Source organism: Callionymus lyra, chromosome 2, assembly GCF_982586985.1.
Source record: "Callionymus lyra chromosome 2, fCalLyr1.hap1.1, whole genome shotgun sequence".
Taxonomy (NCBI): domain Eukaryota; kingdom Metazoa; phylum Chordata; class Actinopteri; order Syngnathiformes; family Callionymidae; genus Callionymus; species Callionymus lyra.
Genome location: NC_141819.1, coordinates 32,789,733 through 32,817,128, shown reverse-complemented (window position 1 = coordinate 32,817,128; position 27,396 = coordinate 32,789,733). Strand labels below are relative to the sequence as shown.

The 27,396-nt window shown below is 38.9% G+C and overlaps 1 pseudogene; it reads left to right on the top strand.

Moving 5' to 3' along the window:
* Positions 1–12,764: 12,764 nt before the first annotated feature.
* On the top strand, positions 12,765–26,590 carry LOC148086608 (mucin-2-like; annotated as a pseudogene).
* Positions 26,591–27,396: the final 806 nt, after the last annotated feature.

The window sequence follows — 27,396 nt, the reverse complement described above, 5'->3', positions numbered from 1 at the left end:
GAGGCCTCGAACGTCATCACTACGTCACCACCTACGTAACCAACACACGCCTCTATACACGCTTCATGAAAAATTTCCTGCATTACTCGACACACGCTTCGAAGCCTCGACACAGTCGGACACATCACTATCTGTGTGTGTGTGAATGTTTGCATGAACACTAACCAGTCCAGGTGTGCACCCCTAGCTGGCTATGCTAACTGTGGAGGGAGGGAAAGATGAACTTAGTGAGTTTGGTTACGATGAATAAGGAGGGGACAGAAGGAATGAGTGTGTCGTGTATGTGTGTGCATGTGTATCATTGACCATAGCTCTCCGCTTCCTGTAGACGGAGGCACTCCGTCACAGTAAGTAAGTAGGTAAGTTATAGTTGCTGTGGAAGACTGGGTAAGAACTTAAGCACAGTAACTGTATAAAAAAAATGTAATGTCTAATAAGCTTCTTGTCTTTTTGTTCGTTTTTTTTAACAGATGAGGAGTTGTCATCGATGCCAGCTCAAGAACCCCATTAAGACCCAGACACCAATGTTGCATCCGATCAATGTTGTGTACATATTTTTTTTATGAACAAATGCAACAAAGGTGTTTAGATATATTATCTATATTTTTAATAATGAATAATATTCCACTATGTTAACAAAGCTTGGGATGGGTTGACTTGGACCTCATCAGACCACTCCCAGACCTCTGATGACAGATCTCGACACAAAGTGGGCTGTTGCGAGGTCACTGTGCAACAAAAGTGTGAGTGAAGTGTCTTTGCCATAGTCAACAAGCTCTATTCCTATGGTGAGGTCAGGAAAATCATCACTGATCATAATAATGGTTGATTGAGTTATTGATAGCAAAATGAAATGTTGACATCCTGTTGTGTTTTTCAGAGCTTTCCTCAACAAACCACTGTGGAGTCATTAAGCTATGGTAAAAATTGAAGGGTAAGAGGACTTTTCAATCAGCAAACCTATTTTTATACCACCGCAGAAAAACCAGGAACGATCACTTCGGGCATTTCCTTTAATTTGTTTTTAGCGTTATATATTAATTTTGGGGTGAAAATAATTAGAATGTGTTTACTGTAGGATCACTCAGGAACTGTACTATGGATTGATGATAACCAGGTGTTTTCCGCAGGTAGGTGAGGATTCCTTGGTGCCACTGCGTGATGAGAACAGGAAGATGCTGTGACGGGTCTGCTGAATGAGGACGTTGAAGATGACAACTTTTTGGCCGGAGGTCCTTTCATGTTTGGACAGATGGTCGACCACCATTTCCACTCAGCCATGGCCCAGGCTTCCGCTCGTCAGGGAAATGATATATGCTACTCTGGTATGTTTGGTCGGGAATGCAGCAGAGTTCAGTTCAAAGTGCAGGCTGCACTTAACAAATCCACTCACTTCACCAGATTCACAGGATAAAAGAGGCGGGCGGTTGAGTGCGCCGGTGGATGGTGCTGAGACGGCAAGGACGGTGTCTGACTCAACGGGCAGCGGCAACGGGGTAGCCGGTGTCGTGGAAGTCCCGGCAGCGAGGGCAGGCCCGGGGGGCAGAAACTGGGCGGAGAGCATATCTATCTGTTCACCCAGAGCTTGGATCTGAGCCGCCATGGTGGCCACTTGATGACCTGTGCTTTGTCTCAAAACGCATACTTGCTTACTCAAAGTTAGTATTTTTAACAAAAACGTCGGTTTTATCCGACCCGGGTCACCCAGTAATATACAGAGCACTCCCCGACGTCGGATTCAAAGGACCGGGTTACATTTGACGCGTCGCCCGCCTCTTCGTTGCCATGCTCACGCGACGTTACGTGTCGCTGTTGTCATTTAGCTACCGTAATTCTAAAACTGTGAAGCGCACTTGAAATGTTTAATGTTAACAGTGCGATTCTACCCCCGATTGTGCTTAATGACCTCGAACCACTTTGAGGTCGTACCATAAATCGGTAAAAAATGCTTAGTTTTTTTTTTTTTTAAGCTTCGATTGTTGAGTCCAGAGGCTCTCACGCATTAATACATGCTCAAAAGGTCCTGTAAAAGTGAATATATTGTATATTTTTAGGTGTTTCAACTCCATAATGTTGACATTGTTTAATGAATGAGTAAAATAAAGTCTGGATGTGCTATTTCGCTTGATCCTCTTTATAATCTGGTGCGCTTTTCTATGAAAATAGAACCTTTCATTGAGATTGTGTTTATGGACATATGTTTTCTTTTTATTTAGCTGCGATTATGAGCGTCTACAGTAATCGCGATCCTGCAGAGGTGACGTCACACACGCTAATAAACTGATCATGCAGGAATGTAGACCCGTCACACCATAGGAATAAAATGAGATATTGTGCTTGTTTGTTTAAAAGCGATGGAATACAATTGTAGATGTGTGCTTGTATAAAGACCGAGTTAAGTTCTGTAATTTCAGCGTCAGCTAAAAAGATTTAATACTGCCGCACACGCAAAACCTCCGAATGTTGACATAACTTGTTGTTACTCGTCTCAGAACATGCGTTTTTGTCCTAACGTTTGTGCAGTAACTTGACGGAACCAGGTGCGCGTCACTCATCTATTGAGGTAAGATATAATTATTGCTTTAAGTCGACTCAGAAATAATGTTTCATTGCGTGTAACTTTCTGTGGTGCGTTAACACGAGAGCTAGTTCGCTAAAACGTAGCCTTTTAAACTATAATGCATTTGACACACGTATTTTGTTTGTTATTTTGAAAGGACGAAAATATATTTATATTCCAATAAAAAGTTTGCTATATTGGTAGGTCATGATAGGCGATTTATTTATTAATATTCAAGATATTGATTTCATTTATCACTTCCGCATATCAATACAGATAACATATTTAACGTATTTAAGTATATAAGTATACGTTAATTTTAACCCTTTTGGATGAGGGATTTGATCTGTTGTTGTTTTCTTTAAATGAATTAATATATATAAAATAATAATGAAAAGTATTTTAAATTCCAGCATAAAGAGGTAAACCAGATGGAAACACCATAAAACAATGGATGAAGGAAACATGGAGAGCTTATCTCTGAATTATCAAGTATACTTGCTTGTATTTATTTATTTATTATATTTAAAAGGGAGCACTTGTATGTTTTTTTTTTGTTTTTGCATGGAAGTGACCTGCAAGAACTGCCCAGAACTCCAGACCTGCTTGACATGAAACCTTTCTCTCTGTGGTTCCTGCCAAATGATTTCAAATGTGAAGCAAGTGAGTAAGTAATATTTGTAAGCATAGTGAACACAAACTTGTAAACCTACAGCACATCCCATCATGGAAATAATCTAAAATGCAATTCTATGTTATTTTCTAGGTGAGATGGAGTGCTGCATATTAGGTGCTGGACTAACCACTGGCGGTGGAAGGGGTCAATGTCATGTCAAAAGCAGGTGAGGTGGTTACATCATACACACTTAAAATAGTCATGTTTGGTAATAATGTTAAATAAATTTCTGTGGCAGGACGCACTGACATGCTGACGCTTATGGCCAAGGTTTTCTGGGTTCTGTTGTTGGAAACACTTGGCCGTGCTCGCCAAGGTGGTAGATAAACCAGACTGAATAATCTTTTTCAGTAGATTTTACACTTCAAATGATCAGAATCATACGACTTCATTAATACAATGTTTTACAGGTTCTGTTGACTTTTGGACAAAGAGGATTCAACGTTGTTATGGCAATAAGGAGACGGCTCGGACTAGAAGCTACTACACGCAAGTCTTCGCTGAGGATGAGACCATCAACGTCGTGCATATTGACTCTGATGGTTATTTGTGACATTTGTGACGATCTGTGAACAATTGTTTGATATGACACCTGTAATAAAGCACAATTTGATGTCATTTTGAATAACGCTCCTATAGTATTCATCCCAACATGATCGATGCAGTTGTAACTTCAGAGATGCCTATAATTGATACCAATGAATGCTTAAAAAATTAAAATAAAGTTTTTATGATAACAGTTCATATATTTTATAATGACAGGGTGATAAAAATCAGCTCATGTACAATATTCATATTGGAGTTAATAGCTTATCCAGTGTCAAAAGTTAATAGTTTACTACAATTGGAATAATTACATCTACAATCACACATAATCAATATGTATTGCATAAGTACATACATAATCATACATTAGTAATCAATAACATTTACATGAATTAATCAGAGGCTTGATATTGAGGCTAGTGTGAACTATCATTTTCAGACCCCCAGGTGCCCCTGGGTATGAACTGGGGCCAAAAACGTGTTTTTCATGACTGTTGCTCTTTTGCTCTTATTTGACCTCTGTGACCCTCAGACATATGAAACTTGGTCTGTGTGACCTCTGACAACTTTAAAATCATATGCTGGTGGAACCATATTGATAACTCCTCCCAAACCGGAAGTATAACCTCTAAAAGTTTCAGATAATTTAAATTAACAATGGTCGATTTATAGAGCTTCAAAGTCCAGATTTCTCCAAGTTTCCCATGATACCATGGGGCAAAGAAAGTTCAAAACAACATCAAACCACCACAGTTCAACTCAGAATGGAGTCTAGAATAGCATATCCAAATATTAGCTCTGAGGTCCAAGTAGAAAAAAAAGGGAGTGCTTTGTATATTACTGGGTGACTCGGGTAGGCTCTAACCAACATTTTTTCCCCCCTATACCGTCACCCTAATGCCACCTGGGGGCATTGCACGGCGTCGGATGGTATGACGCCTCGGGTGTGAGGACGTGTTTGGTCTTCTACATGGGTGGAGGGTGGGTTCTTTCTTTGTTTTTGTATTCTACCTTTTATTTTATTTCATTTGTGTGTGTGTGTGTCAAAATGTATGTCTTACTATCTAAAAATCAATAAAAAGATGTTTAAAAAAATAAAATTACAGAAGATGAACTTCGATCAGCAATTAAAAGATTAAAAGGAGGGAAATCCCCGGGGACAGATGGATTTACCTCTGAGTGGTACAAAATAATGCAAGATTAACTAATTACTACACTCCTGAGAACATTTAACTGGGTTTTGGAACATAAAATTCTACCTCCCTCATGGAGTGAGGCGATCATATCTGTCATTCCCAAAGAAGGGAAAGATAATATGGAATATGGGAATTACCGTCCAGTGAGCGTTTTGAACATTGATTATAAACTGTTCACCTCCATACTAACAAGAAGAATTGAACCAATCTTACCTAAATTATTTCATGAGGACCAGACAGGTTTTGTTCGAAATAGACAAACGCAAGATAGCATCAGGCGAGCATTACACATTATAAGACAAGATGGGAATCAAAATTTAGAAACGGTGTTACTGAGTCTGGACACAGAAAAGGCGTTCGACTCTGTAAGTTGGTCATTTTTATATAAAGTTTTGTCAAAATTTGGATTTCATGAAACTATAATTGATACTTTTGCAGCATTGTACAAAAAAACAACGACTAGAATTAAAAATAAAGAAGATTTAACAAAATCATTTGTTCTGGAGAGAGGAAGGGGTGTTGTGCGTCGCCACTATTGTTTGCCATTTTCATAGAACCTCTGGGTAAATGGATAAGGCAGAGGACAGAAATTCAAGGGGTCATGATGTCCACGGGGGAGCAAAAGCTTGCGTTGTTTTGGCTGATGATTTATTGTTGACCATAACACAACCTACTCAGACACTCCCCAAAGTGATGGAGATGCTAAAAGAATATGGTCTATTACCAGGCTACAAAATTAATATTGATAAAACCCAAGTTCTAACACTGAACTATGACCCACCATCAAAAATCAGGACTATGTATAATTGGAAATGATTTGCAAAATTCATCAAATATTTAGGGGTGTCACTACCTAGAGACTTGCTGAGACTGTATGACATCAATTACGGACCTTTGAGTGAAAGAATTAGGTTGGATTTACAAAGATGGGCAACTATACCTTATTTAAATGTTCACTCAAGGATACACTCCATCAGGATGAATATTCTGCCACAAATATTATATATTTTTAAATGTCTCCCGGTCAAAATTCCACTAAAACAATTTATAGAATGGGACAGATTAATTTCAAGATTTGTGTGGGAAGGGAAAAAACCCAGGGTCAGATATAAAACAGTGCAATATTAAAGAGAAGAGAGGTATGGGCCTGCCCTGCCTTCAAGATTATTACCATGCACACAGTTGAGGCCCTTCATCTGTCTATGTCCAAAATCTTACACTGCAGGTTGGAAGAACTTGGAAGGTTCTAGCCTAAATGGTGTTCCATTAATTGCTCTCATAGCAGACAACAAGCTACAGGATGAACTGAAGGTTGCAGATCATACTTTTACAAGCATTTTTCTAAAAGGAATTGGTCAAATCATGCCACCTAGGGGATTCCCAGAGGATCTTGAGGTGGTATGCTTTTGACTCCGATTTTGTGCCCAATAAAATGGATGTCAGATTTAAGACTTGGATCTCAAAAGGTATAACTGATTATCAATCATTTATTCACAAAGGGAATTTTCAGAGTTTTGAAAAGCTTCAGAAAAAACACGGTTTAGAAAAAGAGGATTTTTACCAATACTTAGTCAGAAATTATTTTAATCAAAATTTGAAAAAGCCAATTGATGTATGTGGAAAAGGATTACTAGAGATTTTCATTTCATTATTGGAGGCAAATAATAGCAATACAATAGTATCTAAATTGTACAAAGGAATTTGACAATCTAAACAAGAGAACACAGGATATATAAAGCAGCGATGGGAAAGAGATGGATATATTTCAATCACAAATGAGAGCTGGGAAAATATTTGTCATCTACAATGGATTTCAACAAGATCAAATACATGGCGGGAGTTCTGTTGGAAGAATATTATGCTTTTTTTATCACACCCATCCAAAAAAACACATGGGCACGGGTGAAGCATGTTGGAGACTTGACGGGTATAATTTAGCAAATCAATGGCATGTCTTTTGGAGCTGCAGTGGAATCGAAGCTTTTTGGACAGAGATCCACAGCCGTATAAACAACATTTTTGGTGTGAATCTTCCCTGTAAAGGTGAAAACATATACCTGGGTGACTTACTAATCCAAAACTGGAACAATGGAGACAAGAAATTGCTTTTATATTGTTGGCAGCAAGTAAAAAATGTATCACAAGGAAGTGGTTACAAGTTGAACCACCCACGACAGAGGACTGGATAGACGTCATTTACAACATCTATAAGATGGAGAAGTTATCCTTTGCACTCCAAACAGATATGGACAAGTTCAACAAGATATGGACCAAATGGACAGAATATGTCAAACCAATTAGAAACAATTTCATTTAAGGAGATATGTCATTTTATTTTCCATATTTGCCCTGTTTAAATGCATTTATTGATTTTCTTTTTCTAACTCTTGAAAATATATGTATTTTTTAAAGTAACTAGTTTGATGGGTATGCTCCCTGAGGTTTTTTTTTTACTATTATTTACTATTATTTCGCATTTCTTCATATATTTCATCTTTCTTTTCAAATCTGTACTTTATACTCGAATGTACCATTTTGTTCTGAAAAAATGAAAATAAAAAATTTAGATGTAGAAATAAAGTAAGGAAAACATATTAATAGATCTAATATGGAAAAAATATATAAAAAAGCAAAATGAATCCAAACAACAAAACAAATGCGGTAAAAGAAGATGTATTGTTGTCGGCTCATACTGCCAGATAACAGGCAGGAGTGCAATGGACGTGTGTTTTTACTCTCTCAAACCATGGCCAAAATCAGTTGAGGATACAAAAAATCAGGCAAGGGAACGCAGGATTTCCTGACCTGGATGAATAGATAGACGTACACAAAAGAGTATCATCAACCACATTCCAAATAAAAGTTCAGATAAATACATGGGGAAAATATCCAATTCTATTACATTAATAAAAAATTCATGGTCAGAGCTACTCCTGAATGAAGGTTATTTTTTGTTGTTATTGTTATTGTTATTTTTTTGTTTAGGTCGATGAAGATGGACCTTGGAGCAGATGGACTGGGCTCGGGACATGGACGAAGAGGACGGGCTGGACTACGAGGAGGAACAGTCAGACCGACTGAAGATACTGATGATGGACTGGACTATTGAGGACGAGGAAAGAAAGATGAATGACAACTTCAGAATGGGTCCCGAGTCTTACACATTAAAAAATCCTATTGCAGGCAGACTATTGTATTTTCGGTTATACATAGCGTGTGCATAGCGTGTGCAGGTACATAATGATGATATGTTGTTTGGAGGATGATGAATATTAGTTTATGACATGACCTATAAAGGCTACGTCAACAGGGGAGTTGTTAGATTAACATTTTTATATACGTATCCGCCATGCATAAATTAATGGTAAAAGATAATCAAATATAAAGAACAATTTACTCGTTTGATCTAACAGCCGGAAACCTTTGTCCACATACACTGACATACAATCAACATTACTCACTTACTGATTACTGGTTTGAGACCACCGTTGTTGTCTGCGTGCAATCACACCTTTATTTTCTGGGAAGGAGCATTCGTGCACTCATTCTGCTTCTCTGCTCACTGATGACAGTGTTGAGAGGATGACTGTCATCATCCATCATAGACAGTAGTTTGTTCAGTGATCTCCTTTCAGCAACTGTCACCAGTGAGTCCAGCTTCATGCCAACCACAGAACCAGCGCTTCTGATCAATCTGTCCAACCTGTTGACACGCCTCTTGGACACATTTCCATCCCAACACACCACAGCATAGAACAGGACACTAGCCACCACAGACTGGTAGAACATGTAGAGGAGCTTCCTGCAGATGTTAAATGATCGAAGCCTCCTCAGAAAGTACAGTCTACTCTGAACTTTATTATATACAAGGTCTGTGTTGCAGGACCAGTCCAGTTTACTGTACAGCCACACACCGAGGTACTGAACGTAGGTAATGAACTTAACACTCACAGATAAAAAAAATATTGTCCCAGTAAATAATGGTTTAGTAATAGTTTACCAACTGCAGGACTGTTTTGTGCAGCAGCCTTCTGTCTTGTTGACAACTTCTTGGCCTGGTTCAGAACAATCAGGAACTTCTTCTTCAAACTTGGCTCACAATGACGACACTGTCACACTCACAGACTTGGCAATTGGCTGTCCAGGTATCACCAGACTGTTGTTATTTTAACATTCGAAAGTCAAAGGTCAGCATACAAGGATGAAGGAGTCAGCGGGTATTTTATGTGGGATAAAAGGGTTGTTTGGCTGTCTGATTATAGGTCAAATAACCCGGCAAGTGGCTACATGAAGTTGAGCTTCCTCACTGGTGAAGACTATTTATGAATACGTTCACATCTGGGATACGACATTAATCAATAGACAGATTGGCAATAGCAGGAAGTTATGCTGATGTGCTGCATGGTAAAGACACATTTCTACTCACTATGGTGAAAACCAGTCTTGTTATTATTTATTCAACAGTTGACACTGACAAGTTAACAAAACGAATCAAGTGGTATTTATTATCTTCTGGCTCGCTCCCTCAGTCATACCTTTCATAACTCGGGTTGTATGAATAGAACTGAATTGACTCTTCTTAACTGTTGGTTAATTCATCGCCGCTCTGCCTTACAGCTGAGAAAACACAACACATCCAACTTCTGCAATTCATTTTCTTAAAGATTGGCCCATGAGGGGAGGCAGGCATCTCCTAACCAAGATTAGCTATTGGTAAAAACCAAGGTGAAGACCAAGCATATGAGCACTTAGGCAGTATAACAGTATGAGAAATCACCTGCCCCCCTCTATATTTAGATAATGGGAGATCTTGCCCAATGATATTGTGAGGGGTAGTTGGCTCACATAGCTGCCACCTGTCTAAGCAGACCAGCTGTATTATGAATGTATAATTAATCTCTACTTAATCCAACACTGTGTACTTCAAATAGGCCACTTGCGTTATTGGATGTAGATGTTAAAATACTTGCCAAATGCATTGCTCTGAGATTAGTAGGGGTAATGCCAATCATTATTTCAGAGGAACAAAATGGTTTCATTAAAGGATGGCAACTATTTTTTAACATGCGGACTCTCCTTAACATCATCTAATCTATAAAAATTACTGAAATACCAGAAGTTGTGATATCAGTTGATGACGAAAAGCGCCTTTGATAGAGTGGTCCTATTTGCTTACAGTATTAAAGGAATTTCTTTTTTGAGAAAATCTTATTAATTGGTTCAAATTGTTATACTCAAGCAAGTGTACAAACAAATGGCATAAAGCCATTTATTTTCATTTAGAACGAGGCATTCAACAGGGCTGCCCACTTCCCCAATCTGTTTTTGCTTTGGCATTCGAGCAGTTGTCTATTTAAAGGAGTGGTGTGGGACGGAACAGAGTTCCGCTTGTCTCTGTTTGCAGACGTCTTATTATTATACGCAATAGATCCTCTCTTAACTATTCCGGATATATTGTCTAATTTGAACAACTCTGGCTCTTTCTCAGGATACAGGTAATATTCAAAAGCGTGGGTCTTACACTATCAATAAAGCCAGTCTGAATCTCAAAATTAACATATGTCCTCAATTTCTATTTGAAACTCTGCAATTATTTTTGCCAAAATGTTTTTTCGATTCCATTTACAAAATGATAAATAGTTTTAGTTGGTCTGGAAAAAACCCAAGAGCAAGTGCCTTCTTCAAAGAACAAAATTCATTGGTGGACAAATTATAAATTTTATTCTTGGTCATGCCATATTCACAAAAAAATGTTTTTGCTATATAATCCCGCTACACAATGGTGTAAATCAGAAATATTATCCTGTTCACCTGCCTCTTCTCTGCCGGAATTAATATTTGCTTCCATTCTGACCAAATTGTCATTTTATCGTAAAAACCCTTCAATCTTCAACACAATTAAGGTCTCGTATCTAATAAGAAAACACAACAATTGTTTGGGTTTATCCCCTTTAGGTCCAATATATAAAAATTACCTCCTTTTTTTCTTCCACCCAGGACTCAGCTTTTGCTATGTGGCACAACAATGGTGTACACAATTTCCTAGATCTGTACACAGATGGCCAATTAGGAAACTTTATCAACCTGTCTTCAAAATACGGACTACCAGCTAGTAATCTTTTTAGGTATTTTCAAATCAGGAACTTTATTTCAGATAACAGAATCGCGTCAGAGTTTTATGATCGAATTTTAAATTTCAATCCAAAATTAAACTTAAAACTTCCTGGGAAGAAGACTTGTAAATGCAGCTTGGCGAGAGAAGGAAAAAAATCGTCTGTCGAATCCGTTCTGTTTCATCTTGTGTTCGACTGTCGCTAATCCACTTTAAAGTAATCTACAGAATGTTTTGGGAATTGCAATTCAGCCATGCCCATTTACAGCAATTTTTTGGAACCTGGTCGGAGAACATTAATCTAAGTTCTGCTCAGGACACAGTTGTTAACGTTACTTCTTCGATTGCTCAACGACAATTGCTGTTGTTTTGGAAACCTCCAAAACCACAAACAATTTCAATGTGGCTGAGAGACATATTTTTTCTCAAACTTGAAAAAATTAACTATACAATGAGAGGCTCAACACAGAACACAGCTTCTTGGGAACCATTCCTATTATATAGCAAGTTTTGCCAGAATGTGAGTGGTTAACGGTACTACTTTATATTATTATTTTACCTTATCTAAAAGCTACTTTATATTGATAACGTTATGAATGCCAGGATACGGGAAGGGTGGTGGGTGGGTGATCGGTGGGTGTGCTGTTTGTTTTCTTCTAATGCAATGTAAAAAAAAGTTGTGTGATGTACAGTGTGATCTTATTTGTTGTTTTCCAATAAAAAAAATGAAATAAAAATGATAAATAAATAATAATAATGATAATAATCCATAAACTATTTTTGGATCGTGGCCTCATAAAACTAGTTTCCTCAAAGATTTTCCGCCAAACACAGGAAAAAAAGGAAAAATGCTTTAGGTGTAAAAATAAATGCTAATCATAGAACATAAATGTGGGGGAAAAAATGTGTAATAATAGTCTAAAATTATGCAAAGCCTGGCGTGTGTACTATAGTGATTTTGATGTATATTTGTTTTGGCTGAGCCTGAAGCAATGCACATCTAGACAAAGACTTTGTTAGATCTTTATGTAAATAAATTAATTTTAAATGCATCATTCATTTATTAACGATTTTCACTTTTTAATATACTATTATTTGTGAAGAGCATGTATAATGTATGTCAATAATAGCGAAGATGATTTTGTGGGCATTATAGAACAATGTAATTTACATATGTGTATGTTTGACTTTGATTTAGAAGTAAGAAGTAGAAATATGATTTACACATAAGTGACACAATTAAAAAGTAAAGCACAAAGTAAGACTGACGTGTCAGTGATGAAACATTTATAACAGGAAAGGGTGGACCCTTAATACCACGAGGATGCCAATATGTGATTTAAGTTGACCTTTTGAAAACTGTTAACTGATAACTTCATAGGACTAAACTTAACTTAAATTCTTTGAAATTGTACAATGATTGTCTATGTATATCTATCAAGTCCAGATGTGTGTTTTACTCAATAAATAGTTAACCGGATCACCATTACTCAAGATGCCATTTGTTTAATTTGTAATGTGTAAATGTCAATCTACTGTACTGATGTGGTAGAAGTGAAGAGTGAGGATGATTGGAGCTGCCTTGTACACACAAATGCTGACGATGTCAAATGGCTATAAAAGCTAGATTCTTCAGGTAAAGATCGTCAGAGCGGGCCAGTCCTAAGTTCCAACATGGGGACTACAGGACTCCAATCAGCGTTATGGCTCCTCTATCTAATGCTGGTCAGCGTGCTGGCTCAAAATGGTGGGTGACCAAACCACATGGGATTTTACACTCCCTAGATCCATTTTGAGAGTGTTTTAACTGAATGTTGGACAAATGAGTATTTATATATAAATTTTAGGTTAAATGTTTAATACTTGATTTTAGGAAGTTCATCTCATCTCGGCCGAGTCTGCACGACCTGGGGACAGAACCACTGGAAGACATTTGACGGCGACTATTTCCAGTTTTCCTCCTCCTGCACACATGAGGTGGTAATTCAGTGCCAAGGCTCCTTCGAAAACTTTAACATCCAGATGCAACGCAAGCTGGTGGACGGCATCTCCACCATTGACCGTATCTTCATGAAGCTCGAGGCATCAGTGGTTCTGATCACGAATGATGATGTAATCGTCAATGGAAATTCGTAAGTTTAGTCTCTTCAATTTTTCCCCGGTATTTATGTTGTTGTTTTTTTAAATATTAAAAAAAGTAAAATAAAAAATAAATGAAGAAGTTAGATATTGTCTTGTGAGGATTTTAATGCAGCAGCATAAGCATTTCCGCGTTGAAAAAAAAAAACCCACCAAATTCTTTACAGGTAAATTTAAAACGTCCTACTCATGTTCACCAAGTTAATATTGATTTTAACCTGTTATTACTGTGTTATGCAAATAATTTTGAAAATGAAGTTCTGAATAATATTAATTGGGTGTGAATAAATAAGTATAATCTTAACAATTATTTTTTTTAAAGGGACATTGACTCTGCTTTCTCTGCAGGGTGACTCTGCCATATGTTTCATTTGGGTTTAACGTCAAAGAGACAACATCCAGTATAATCCTTGAGTCAAAAATAGGAATCATAATATCATGGAACCGTGATGACTCCATGGACGTAAGTGCCCCCTTGTTTATTGCCAACAAGACGATCAAAGAAAATAAATAAATTAAGACCTATTGTATGTGAAATAGTAAATGCTAAGGATAATTGTCTCCAGATAACAGATTGCTTGTGTATTTCGGCTGATACCAAGTTCAAAGAACTGATTCCTCTAGGTATTTTCTGTAATATAGTGATCAGTCAATCACTACTACTTTGTTCACTTGTTAAAGTAGGTTCGTCACTTTTGTTTTGTACCTTTTGGTGGGATCCCGTTTAACATGGCAATGTTAAAGTTTTGTTTCCTTTTCATGGTAACTCCTTATTAAGATATATAACTGATCCTCGCAGCAGTTATTTGTAAAGACGGCTCCTGAGTGAGAGTATAAACACCATGGTAGGGATGAATAAGAATTCACATAGATACGTTGGCCTGAGAGGTTTTTGGGCTGCCAACGCAAATATTTGATGTTCTTGTAAAATATCTTGTAATGTTAACCCTCTGAGTATGTAAATACTGAACCAATCTTGTACAATGTTACCATTTTATGTATTTCTAATATTTTATGAATAATATTAATGAATGATCTGGCAAGGCATTTCATCTTCCTTGTCTTTATAGATTGAGATGGATAAAGAGCTCAGAGGGCAGACTTGTGGACTTTGTGGAAACTTTGATGGAATCAACAATGAATTACCCAAAGATGGTATATATCCCAACAAAAGATGTTTTAACAAAATTCAATACTAAACAGATTTTTTTTTTCAGGATCCCTTTCCATAATAGATTATGCTGAATTTAGCAAAGTCAGTGATCCAGTACGTGTTTGTGTGGAACCAGAACAAACTGTTCCAAAGCTCTGTGGAACCAAAGTGAGTTTGTCCTTCTCTACTTATGTTTACTTTCATACTAAACTGTGACTCTCCTTCTATTGCTCAACACATGGCTCAGTTTTATTCCTTTTCTTCTTTTTCTGGTAACTTTGTTTCACAAATGCACTAAATTAGTTTTTTTCATTTGAGTTTATGAATTAAATATTCTTGAGACAATATGGTTTGGAAAGTTACTTTTCTAAGAAATGTGTTTAACACTCTACTGCTGTTTTAATATTAACAGAAGTTGCAGATGTATCAGTGTAAGACGTGTGTTTCTTTGCATAACACTGACTGATTTATCTATTTAACATTTATTTTACAGGCTGACTGTGAGGCTATCTTCTCCAGAGCTTCATTTAGCAGTTGCCAAAACCTCCTGGACATAGACTCCTTTGTAACCGCCTGCATGTCTGATCTGTGCAGCAGTGACAAATCTGTCCTGTGTAAAACAATCTCAGAGTACTCGAGACAGTGTGTCCATGCAGGTGGACAGCCACAACAATGGAGGAGTTCATCTTTATGCCGTAAGCATGCTAACCCACCCTTTACCGTGGGTTTTTACAATTTCATGGCAGCTAGAGGTTAAACCTGTTGTCTTCACAGCTAAGTCATGTCCAGCTGGCATGGTGTTCATGGAGTGCAGCAGCTCATGTCCCAACACTTGCTCCAACCCTCAGGCCACCCAAACTTGTGACACCCACTGTATAGATGGTTGCAGCTGCCCTGCTGGTATTTCACCAATAATATTACTCAAAAAAATAAAATCATACTTACATTTTCAATCTGAGATTTAAAACCCCATAATGATGTTTTCTTTCAGGAACTGTCATGGATGACATCGGTAAAAATGGCTGTGTAGCAGTTGAATCTTGTCCATGTTTGCACAACGGCAATGTCTACAAATCAGGGGAAACATTTGAATACTACTGCAAATCTTGGTAAGACATAAACAAAAATGTACATGTGAGATGTTTACGATGTCACTGGTCAGACTTTCACCAACTTACAAAATGAAAACCTTCCTGGTCATATTAACAAGAATCAACATGCGTCTGTATTTACAGTGCGTGTCAAAATGGTCTGTGGTCTTGCACTGAAAACGATTGTCCAGAAACCTGCTCAGTAGAAGGAGGCTCCCACATTAACACATTTGACGGCAAACTCTACACGTTTCATGGAGACTGCAGCTACATTATGGCACAGGTAGTTCAATCTCTGGTCTTGTCGACAAAACCAGTGAGACATTTTTCATGAAGTGATTCAATGTTGTGGTTTTGAATTTTGCAGGAGAAAAGTGGCTTGTATGTAATAACAGGAGATCTCGTCGAGTGCGGTGTGGTTAAAGGCAGAACCTGCCTTCGAGCTGTTACTTTGTCTCTGAACAGCAACGAGATGGTAAGTGTTTTAAAAGTTGAAGTCTTTACATCATGATGATGATTGTTAGCTAAGCTAGCATGTGCATTATATTTCTATTGTATAAAAAACTATCCTCACTGTTCATCTTTATGATTTTAAATAGATTCCACATTGGACATTGATGTATAACATTTCTGTCTACAATACGATGTTAGATTTTTTTATTCTGAAACATAACACATTTGTTTTATTTTTGTCACAGGTAATTAAAGTTCAATCTGCCGGTCAGGTCTTTGTGAACAAGATTCTGTCTCAGCTTCCGTTGTTTACCTGTGAGTGGCTACAAATAATAACAAAGTTGTTTGAAGATTTATATGATTTATTACATCCAGGAACATAATTTTTTGATTCGTATCCCTCTCTTTTGCAGATAAACTGAGCGTCTATAAACCTTCATCCTTCTACATTCACATCAACACCAGGATAGGCCTTCGATTGATAATCCAGCTCAGCCCTTTGATGCAAGTCTATATTTTAGCAGACAACTCACTCAGAGGGACCACTTCAGGTGTGCCTTCAATGATTATTAAATTGAGCCGTTGTATCTGTTGTCTAATAACATATCTTTGTTGCAACTGCCATTTAACAGGTTTGTGTGGAAACTTCAACAACATCATGAGTGATGACTTCAAGGTGAGCAGTGGTCTTGTGGAGGGTACAGCAGCAGCCTTCGCCAATGCCTGGAAAACAAGAGCATCTTGTCCAGATGTTTCGACACGGTTTACACACCCTTGCACACAGGGAATCAACAAAGGTACACATTAACTCTGCCTTTTATGTAGTTTCATCCATATTTCTTTGTTTTTTGTTACATTTTTGATGACTTTTCCAGAGGATTTTGCTCAGTTCTGGTGCTCCAAACTAACTGACCCCAACGGAGTGTTCGCTTCCTGCCACAATGTTGTTAGCCCAACAAGCTACAAAGATGTATGTTACACATTGAAACATATGAATCCCATAGTTTCACCCTGACAAGTGTTTAATCCTCTCTACAGAACTGCATGTATGACACATGTAACTGTGAAAAGAGTGAGGACTGCATGTGTGCTGCTGCTTCTTCATATGTCTACGCTTGCTCAGCTGCAGGAATCGTGATCACTGGATGGAGGGACGTTATGTGCAGTACGTTCTACCTCAGGACTCTTCTTTAAACAGTTGATAATCAGCAAGAATAATCTGATAATGTGTTTTTGGATATTGTTTTGCAAGCTGTTCATTAATAACTAGTACTCTTTAGAAAGATTTAGGATAAATGATGAAGAGAAAGGTAAAAATATTAACCAACATATATTTCTGCTGACACATGTTCTCCTCTCATCCAGGCAAATTGAGCACTTCCTGCCCTGAAGGAACTGTGTATGAATACAGCATGTCGAGCTGTGGCCGTACTTGTTACTCCATCAGTCAAATGGACTACAGTTGTCAATCAAAGTTCCCATCAGTTGATGGTTGTGGCTGTTCAATGGGAACATACATGGATGAGAATGGTCTTTGCATCCCTGGCACAGATTGTCCTTGTTATGACGGAGACAACATAATCCCAAGCGATCAATCCATCACCAAAGACGGTGGAACTTGGTAAACATTATTTTCCCCACAAGTGTATATTATTTAGAGTTTGTAGATCAGTTCAGGAAAATATATATTTTCAAGAATTGAGTAGACAGCACCAGCAAAATGTAAAGATCGTAGTTAAATAATTTGTTAGGAATAAATATAATCTATGCAGTGTTCATTTTGTTTCTTACATTCTTGTTGTTTCACAGTTTCTGCAGAGAAGGACGTCTAAGCTGCCAAGGTCTTCAAACACAAGGTACGTTTTTCGTTTTGTGGACGTACTTTATGTCTAAGATTACAAAATACATCAACTTGTGTTCATTATGTGCATGAATTAAGCAGAAATACACATCAACATGTTTTCAAATATAACTGTATTTGCACAGTAACACCAACATGCAAGAAGCCCATGTTTTATTTTAACTGCTCTGATGAGGCACCTGGTAGTGTTGGAGTTGAGTGCCAGAAGAGTTGCGGTACTCTGGACATGGCATGTGTATGTACACGAAACATTCATGGTTATTTGCTTATTTCCTATCGGGCTCACATGATGTCAATCTGGTTTTGATAGATAAGCGCTGGGTGCGTATCAGGATGCATGTGTCCCGATGGTCTGGTCGCAGATGGACTCGGAGGTTGTATCAGCAAGAGTAGCTGTCCGTGTGTGCACAATGGAAAGAAATACCAACCAGGAGAAACACTTACTGTTGATTGCAACACATGGTTTGTATAGATACTTCTTCAGATTAAATTATTCATGCAAACAATTCTCATTGCTTTGAAAATGTATAATATCCTATCCTATCTGGACACAGAAATGACCTGTGGACATGGACTTTCTTAATTGAGTAGAGTTAAATTAATTAACTTTATTGTAAAAAGTTGATATACCTTGGCAAACCTATCACTGTGTATAACTAGAAATTGTCGAATTAATTATGTTTGATTAATCTTTGTGTGTGTCCTTACAGCTCCTGCCGCAATAGAAAGTTCACTTGTACCACCAACGTCTGTGATGCAGTTTGTGGTATCTATGGTGATGGTCACTATATAACTTTTGATGGGAAAAGGTTTGACTTCAGTGGAGAATGTGAATACGCTCTTGCACAGGTAAACTTCATGGAATTAACACTAAAACAAGTTGAGATTGATTTACAGGTGATTTAAGGAAACAGGTTTTGAATACTTTTCCATGTTTGTGTATAAACCAGATACATTTGCAACAGGAATAAACTGATAACGTGAAAACAGTCTATGTTTATGAAAATATAATTTAACCGTGTCAAACCAACTCACCATCACTCCTATTGCTTCACTTAGGACTACTGCGGCTCAGAGAATGGAAGCTTCAGAATTGTCACTGAAAATGTTCTTTGTGGAACCACTGGAACTACCTGTTCCAAAACTATCAAGATCTACCTTGGGGTAAAATAACTTTGAATTACTTTTATTCTCTGTCTTTCAATATATGAATCTGCGCAACTAAGTTAATGATTGTATGAGGGACACAAAAACCTTTTACTGGTCGATGATAGCAAAACCAGGTAGGTAGTCTATACCTATTTGTCTTAGAACAAGGACAAGCATGTGATGTTGAGGTTGCAAATCCCTGATTGTTAACATTATATTTTAGTGTGCTCGTTTTCATTCTATTTAACAATGAATTTGTGGAACAGGATTAAGAACACACATGTATATCTCTGTCACTAATGACTTTCTTTCACATCTACAGAGTGATGAGTATCAACTTAAAGATGAAACCATTCGTGTGGTCAAGGGCAGCAGGCCTTCTCAAGTTTCCAAGATGGGCATTTACCTTGTGGTGGCCATCAAGCCAGGAATTGTGGTCATGTGGGATAAGAAGACCAGTCTGTTCATTAAACTTGGTCCACAGCACCAGGTAAGACCAACAGTTCCCAATTCCAAATCTACATTAATATAATTCATATTTCTACCTATAACTTCCTTTATCAGGAAAAAGTATGTGGACTATGTGGAAACTACGATGGCAATAGCAAAAATGACTTCACCACACGCTCCCAGGAGACAGTAGCAGATGTTCTGGAGTTTGGTAACAGTTGGAAGGTCTCGTCTGGATGCCCTGATGCCAAGCTATCAACAGATCCCTGTACCAAGAACAGATACAGAGCAGCTTGGTCCCAGAGGCAATGTAGTATCATCACCAGTGTTACATTCCAGGACTGCCATTCAAAGGTAAACATTATAAAGAAGAAGGTACTTTCTGAAATGGTACTATAATAAGCATGATTTATGTATATCTTAAGATGTAAATAGCCCTAATGTTTTGACATATGTTGTTCAAAACTGTAAAATTAAATGATCTTCACATATAAGTCAACCTCAGCGTGAAACAATTTACTCACAAACTGTATTATTTAATCCAAGGTGGATCCTGGTCCATACTACGACTCATGTGTGAGAGATTCTTGTGCTTGTGACACTGGTGGGGACTGTGAGTGTTTCTGCACAGCTGTTGCTTCCTATGCAAAATCTTGCACTGAAGCTGGAGCCTGTGTGAGATGGAGAACTCCAAAACTATGCCGTGAGTACGACTACATGACCATCAAGAAACAAAACATCAGTAATTTAGTTACCACAAGTCAAGAAACTTGATTATTATATCCTGAAAATATAGTGAAATAGCACAACATCAAGCATAACTTCCATAATGTAACTTGTTTTTTCAATACATGTCGTCAATAGTAACCAAATGTATCTCTTGCAGCCGTTTTCTGTGACTACTATAACTCCCCTGAAGGCTGTGAGTGGCATTACAAACCTTGTGGCGCCGACTGCATGAAAACCTGCCGGAATCCTTCTGGGAACTGTTCTGCTCTCATAACTGGCCTGGAAGGTATGATTGAATTGACATTTGATAACAAAAAAATCTTTAGATTCATCAACCTCTTATTTTGAAGAAAAAGCTTCATGTACAGCTTCAAAGTTCTGTATATATAACTAATGATTGACTTGTTTTTGCAGGATGTTACCCACAGTGTCCACCAGCTGCACCTTTTTTCAACGAGGACGCTATGACATGTGTTTCCTTGGAACAGTGCGGCTGTTATGATGACCAAGGCACCAATTATGCTATTGGGGATTATGTTCCGTCGGAAAATTGTTACCAATGGTATGTTTTAGCCGTCAACAAATCATTTATATATAATTTACTATCAACATGTATAATATACATTATTCTTTGTTTTTTAAATACAGAGAGGTTCCCTAATTTGTAATAAAAAAAAACATTGTGCTTTTTTTTTACAGCTCTTGCACACTGTCTGGAATTAGGTGTAAATATGATGTGAACTGTGAGTAAATATAGATAGTTGGAGATACGTCCAATTATTTTATTTATATACTGAAATATGTTTCCTTAATCTGCAGATTGCTCATGCTTTGTCAATGGAAGAACATACAAGTACGGTGAAACAATCTACAACACTACAGATGGCCTTGAGAGTTGTATCGAAGCTGTCTGTGGCCCAGATGAGGAGGTAACAAGGGATGTGTATCCTTGTCCTACGACTACACCGCTTCCTACAACAACTCCATTTAAATTCACTACAGGTAGTGAAGATATAAAGAATATTTGTAAATTTGTCATGAATGATAGTTTAAAGTTGTAATACATGTATTTCAGTTGTTACAACGCCAGTAAAAAAGAGCACAGCTGTGGTCACAACCACACCTTCAGTATCAGAAACCCCGGCTCAAACAACAGGAACCGCTGCAACAACTCAACCTCCAGTTGTATCCACAGGTCCAGTTTCCACAGCTACCACACCTGTTGTCATCACAACAACTAGAGTTCCAGTTGAGACAACAGCAGGACCCACCACTGTGGTTGTTACTTCAACACCATCTATTGTCACAGGGACAACCAAATTACCAGAAACAACTCCACAGGTGGCCACAACTACCCCTTCAGTAACAGAAACCCCAGCCCCTACAACTGCTACTGCTGCAACAACTCAGCCTCCAGTTGTATCCACAGGTCCAGTTTCCAAGGCTACCACACCCGTTGTCATCACAACAACTAGAGTTCCAGTTGAGACAACAGTAGGACCCACCACAGCTGTCGTCACTTCAACACCATCTATTGTCACAGGGACAACCAAAGTACCAGAGACAACTCCACAGGTGGCCACAACTACCCCTTCAGTAACAGAAACCCCAGCCCCTACAACTGCTACTGCTGCAACAACTCAGCCTCCAGTTGAAACCACTGGTCCAGTTTCCAAGGCTACCACACCTGTTGTCATCACAACAACTAGAGTTCCAGTTGAGACAACAGCAGGACCCACCACAGCTGTTTTAACCACAACGCCATTTGTTGTCACAGTATCTACCAAAGTACCAGAGACAACTCCACAGATAAGGAAAACAACCCCTTCAGTAACAGCAACAACTATGATTTCCCCCATTACAAAGACACCCCCAACCAGCACAACTCAGTTTACTTCTATTTTTACAGCTACTACCTCAGTCCCTCCATTCACCACGTCACCAATATGCACATGCATTGTGAATGGTACCTCTTATAATCCTGGTAAGTCATTGATTTAAATGTGTATGTTTCTTTGTCTTTTGTCTCATCTTCAGTATGCAAGACTATATCAAATAACATTGTATATTCATCTTTACAGGTGAAACTGTTTACAATGTCACAGATGGCTTGGGCTGGTGTTATATTGCATACTGTAATGCATCATGTAAAATTGACACACAATCCAGTCAATGTGTTACTCCTAGCACAACCGCTCCAGCTTTCACAACTGTATTCATGAGTACTATCACCACCCCACAATTTACAACTACTCTTGATTGTACACACTTGGATCCACCTCGGAAGGTTTGTCAAGTTTTTTCTCTTTCCAATTAAGCTTTTAACAGTATATAGTCGATAGTATTCCCAAGGTTTTTTCGAATCCTGCTCAGCGAGGAACTTTTCTTTTTTATTCTTTCCCAAATAGAATGGTGAGTCATGGAAGACTGATAATTGCACAACAGCTACATGCGTTGAAGGAAATGTTGAAGAGGTCGCTAGTATTTGTACCACACCGAAGCCAATTGTGTGTGCCAATGGACGTGAGCCTGTCTCGGTCACTGAAGATGGTTGCTGCTACGAAAATCAATGCCGATGTACGTACCTTCATACATTTTTTTATACATACCTTGATAAAAATCTGTTTCAGCAGATTATTGTTTGTTGTATTATCAACATACTGATAAAGAAATATTATTATTTACACTTATGGTTTTCTTTTAGGTATCTGTAGTACCTGGACGAAAAACCACTACAAGACATTTGATGGATTTAAATATGATTTTAAGGGCCAGTGCTCTTACTACTTGGTCAAAGAAATTGTAAATAATTATGAACTTAGTCTTATTATAAACAAGGCAGACTGTCAAGCTGGAGACCAAAGCTTCTGTCCCCAGTCCCTAAAGATTACATATGGAGTGCATTCAGTATATTTAACTCACAGTAATAATTCACTTTTGCAAATAACTAATGAGGTAAGTTTTCATTAAACATTTAATGGTTTTAGACAGTTTTAATTAAAATTAACGTCATCTTTGTCTTCATTTAGGTTTATTTAGATCAGAAAAGAATGTACCCTGCCTACAGTAATTCTGGATTGCGCATTACAAGCTCTGATATGGTCGTTAAAGTGGAGATACCTGATATCAAGACCGAAGTTCTCTACTCGCCGACTGTCATCCTTGCCTCACTTAATTATCAGATATTTAGTGGTAAAACTGAGGGACTTTGTGGTGAGTTGCTCTGACAGGCAAGTGGAAAGGAAACCAAGTGAAAAGGCCTAACTGTATAAAAACATCTTTCAGGAACATGTGACAACTCACAGGCCAACGACTGCCGCTCTCCCAACGGTCAGGTGGGAGATTGTCCTACTACCTCAGGAGAGTGGACTGTACCAGGAGAACCTTGTGTCCCTACAACAACACCTGTTTATACAACAACAACACCAGTATTTACAACTCCACCACCTCTTACAACCCCACCAACTCTTACAACACCTTCACCACCCTCAACACCATCATTAAAAACCACACCCATTGCCACCACGACACCCACTGTTTGCAGTCCTGCCATTTGTGACCTTTTGACTAGCAGGTGAGAACTTTTTATTATAAAATAAAACATTTTCTTTTGCCTTGCTCACTGAATGTCTTGTTTTCCTTGCAGTGTATTTGAGCCTTGCCGTTCAATTGTACCACCTGATCCTTATCAAACATCCTGTGTCACAGACAATTGTGATAACAGTGGTAACACATGTGAAAGCCTGGTTGCATATGCGACTGAGTGCGCTAGGGAAGGCGTCTGTATTGAATGGAGGAATTACACCAATGGGCAATGCGGTAATTTAAAAACTTGTATTTTAAGGGATATCAATATTATTGTTAAATCATGCTTCTAAAACAATTAATTTCCCGCAGAGCACACATGTCCTACAAATAAAGTGTACAAGGCCTGTGGTCCAAATGTTGAGCCCACATGCAATGACAGGTAAATTATACCTTAGATAATCTTAATTCTCAATGATCCTGAAGGTATAGAAGTTTGCCTCCTGATCTATTTGATGTTTCACATCACACCTTCTCTGGGAACAGGTACAATAAAAAGTACGAGGCAGACAACTTCGTCTCCACCAACATGACAAAAGAGGGCTGCTACTGTGCTGAGGGCACAACCTTGTTCAACACTGTCTATGACACATGTGTTGAATATTGTGGTAAGAACTAAGTCCCTCTTTTTGACTGAGATCCTTTTGTAAGCACAGATGCATAAACACTGGTAAACCTTGTCTCAATTCCAGATTGTGTTGGCCCTGATGGACGCCCAATGAAAGTAAGAAACTCTTCAATCCATGTTAGATCCTCATCAACACATTTAACCAAGCTCACAGTTATATTGTCGAACCACGTAGGTGCATGTAGGATGATAAACAAATTAAATCGGTTGCAAAGGTTTGGCTGCATAGGTGATTGATTCTTTTCTAATGGTGATGGTGGTAGATGTTTTATAATTTGCAACATTGCAAGATTGGACAGAAATTAGATTTTTCAGAACCAAATTAGTGAAGCCAAACTTAATTTAGAAGAAGATTTACTGTAATTAATGTTTCAATTACAACAGCCTGGTGATACCTGGACAGCCAATTGCCAAGTCTGTGAGTGTGAAACCAACGTCATGGGCATCCATTGTCAGCCAGTGAAGTGTGAAGAAGAAGAAGTTCTGGATTGTTCTGAGCCAGGCCAAGAGCTTATTAACAAGACAGAAGGCTGCTGCACTAAACAGTCCTGTGGTTGGTTATCATGTTTGATTATTTTGATGTTATCTTTTTTTATTGATTTTAACATTGATCTACTGGCACTGTAGTTCAATACATTCAATACTTTGCTGTCCTAAACAGTTAATCCAAAACCTAGCCTGTTTTTTAAATACATTTTTATATTTTTTACTTAGAAGAGGAGCTTTTTTGAACATTAAACCCATTTGTTGATAAAAATGGAATTATTTAATTTCAATTTACCACCAACTTTATTTGAAGACGAATCATGGAACATCAATCGAGCATTTAGACTTTTATAACCTTTGAACAACTATAATCTGATAATGATTATACGTAGTAACATTGTTATTTCTTTACGATTCAGAATGCAATGTAAACCTTTGTCCTGAGGAAATCATCTGTGAATTGGGATTCACTCTCAACATAACCAACAATGGAACCTGCTGTCAGACGTACAGCTGTGGTAAGATCTTCAAATTAATTCTCTTTTCATTGATTACATAAGTCAATCAAATTCAATTGGTCTAATTATGTCACCTGAATGTCTTTGCAGTGCCAAAGGGTGTATGCGTCTACGACATGACTGAATTCGAGGTAACAAACCTTTTGGGATTATTTCAAAGTAATTAATCTCTGTTAAAACTTCTCAGGTTTCGTACAAATAATACCATGGGAGCTTATTGTGTATTACTTTGTTAAACACATCATACAATAAATATATTAAAAAAAAAAACACTTTTACAAATGTTTATTGGTTCACAGCAGAAGTAAAAAGTCCTCAAACTAGCATTAAAACTATTTAAAAAATAGTTCTAAAGCTGCTATTTTCTTTCCAAGCCTGGTGAGGAAATACCAGAAACTGAAGCTACAACAGGGCCTCCAACAGTGCAACCCCTCAGAACAACACCGTCACAAACTGTACAACCGTCAAGAACAACAGGAAGAACAACATCTGGACCATTAGAATCAGTAAAGCCATCAGAAACAACATTGGGAAGAACTACCAAAATATTACCACCAGGTACAAAACCAGTATTCACTGGTCCAGGAAAACCTTTCGAAACAACAGTAGCCACAACAGCACCTCCACCTCAACCATCTAAACTTCCTGTAACGACACCAAAAACAACAGGACCCCCATCTGCCACAACAGCAGCTACTACAGCACCGACCCAGAGGCCAGGACAACCTTCAGGGACAACACCAAGTTCAACAGCACCACCACCCGGACCCACTAAACCATTAGGAGCTACACCAAGAACGACACCTCCCCCAGCAGGGCCAAGTCAACCCTCAGGTACAACACCAAAAACATCAGCACCTCCACCAGGACCTGGTCAACCTACTGGTACAGCAGCACGGACAACAGGACCTCCACCAGGACCTGAGCAGCCATCTCAAACAGAAGGGACAACAGCACCACCTAAAGGACCTGCACAGCCATCTGGCACAACCCCAAAGACAACAGCACCCCCACCAGGACCTGGGCAACCAACTGGAACAGCAGCAGGAACAACAGCTCCACCTCCTGGCCCAAGCCAACCTTCTGGCATGACAGCTGCCACAACAGCACCACCACCTGGACCTTCTCAGCCTTCTGTAACAACACCAAAAACAACAGGACCCCCATCTGCAACAACAGCAGCTATAACAGCACCCACACAGAGGCCAGGACAACCTTCATGGACAAGATCAACAGCACCACCACCAGGACCCACTAAACCAATTGGAGCAACACCAAGAACGACACCGGCCCCACCAGGGCCAAGTCAACCCTCAGGTACAACACCAAAAACATCGGCACCTCCACCAGGACCTGGTCAACCTACTGGTACAGCAGCACGGACAACAGGACCTCCACCAGGACCTGAGCAGCCATCTAAAACAGAAGGGACAACAGCACCACCTAAAGGATCTGCACAGCCATCTGGAACAACCCCAAAGACAACAGCACCACCACCAGGACCTGGGCAACCAACTGGAACAGCAGCAGGAACAACAGCTCCACCTCCTGGTCCAAGCCAACCTTCTGGCATGACAGCTGCCACAACAGCACCACCGCCTGGACCTTCTCAGCCTTCTGTAACAACACCAAAAACAACAGGACCCCCATCTGCAACAACAGCAGCTATAACAGCACCCACACAGAGGCCAGGACAACCTTCATTTACAAAATCAACGGCACCACCACCAGGACCCACTAAACCAATAGGAGCAACACCAAGAACGACACCGCCTCCACCAGGGCCAAGTCAACCCTCAGGTACAACACCAAAAACATCGGCTCCTCCACCAGGACCTGGTCAACCTACTGGTACAGCAGCACGGACAACCGGACCTCCACCAGGACCTGAGCAGCCATCTAAAACAGAAGGGACAACAGCACCACCTGAAGGAACTGCACAGCCATCTGGCACAACCCCAAAGACAACAGCACCCCCACCCGGACCTGGGCAACCAACTGGAACAGCAGCAGGAACAACAGCTCCACCTCCTGGCCCAAGCCAACCTTCTGGCATGACAGCTG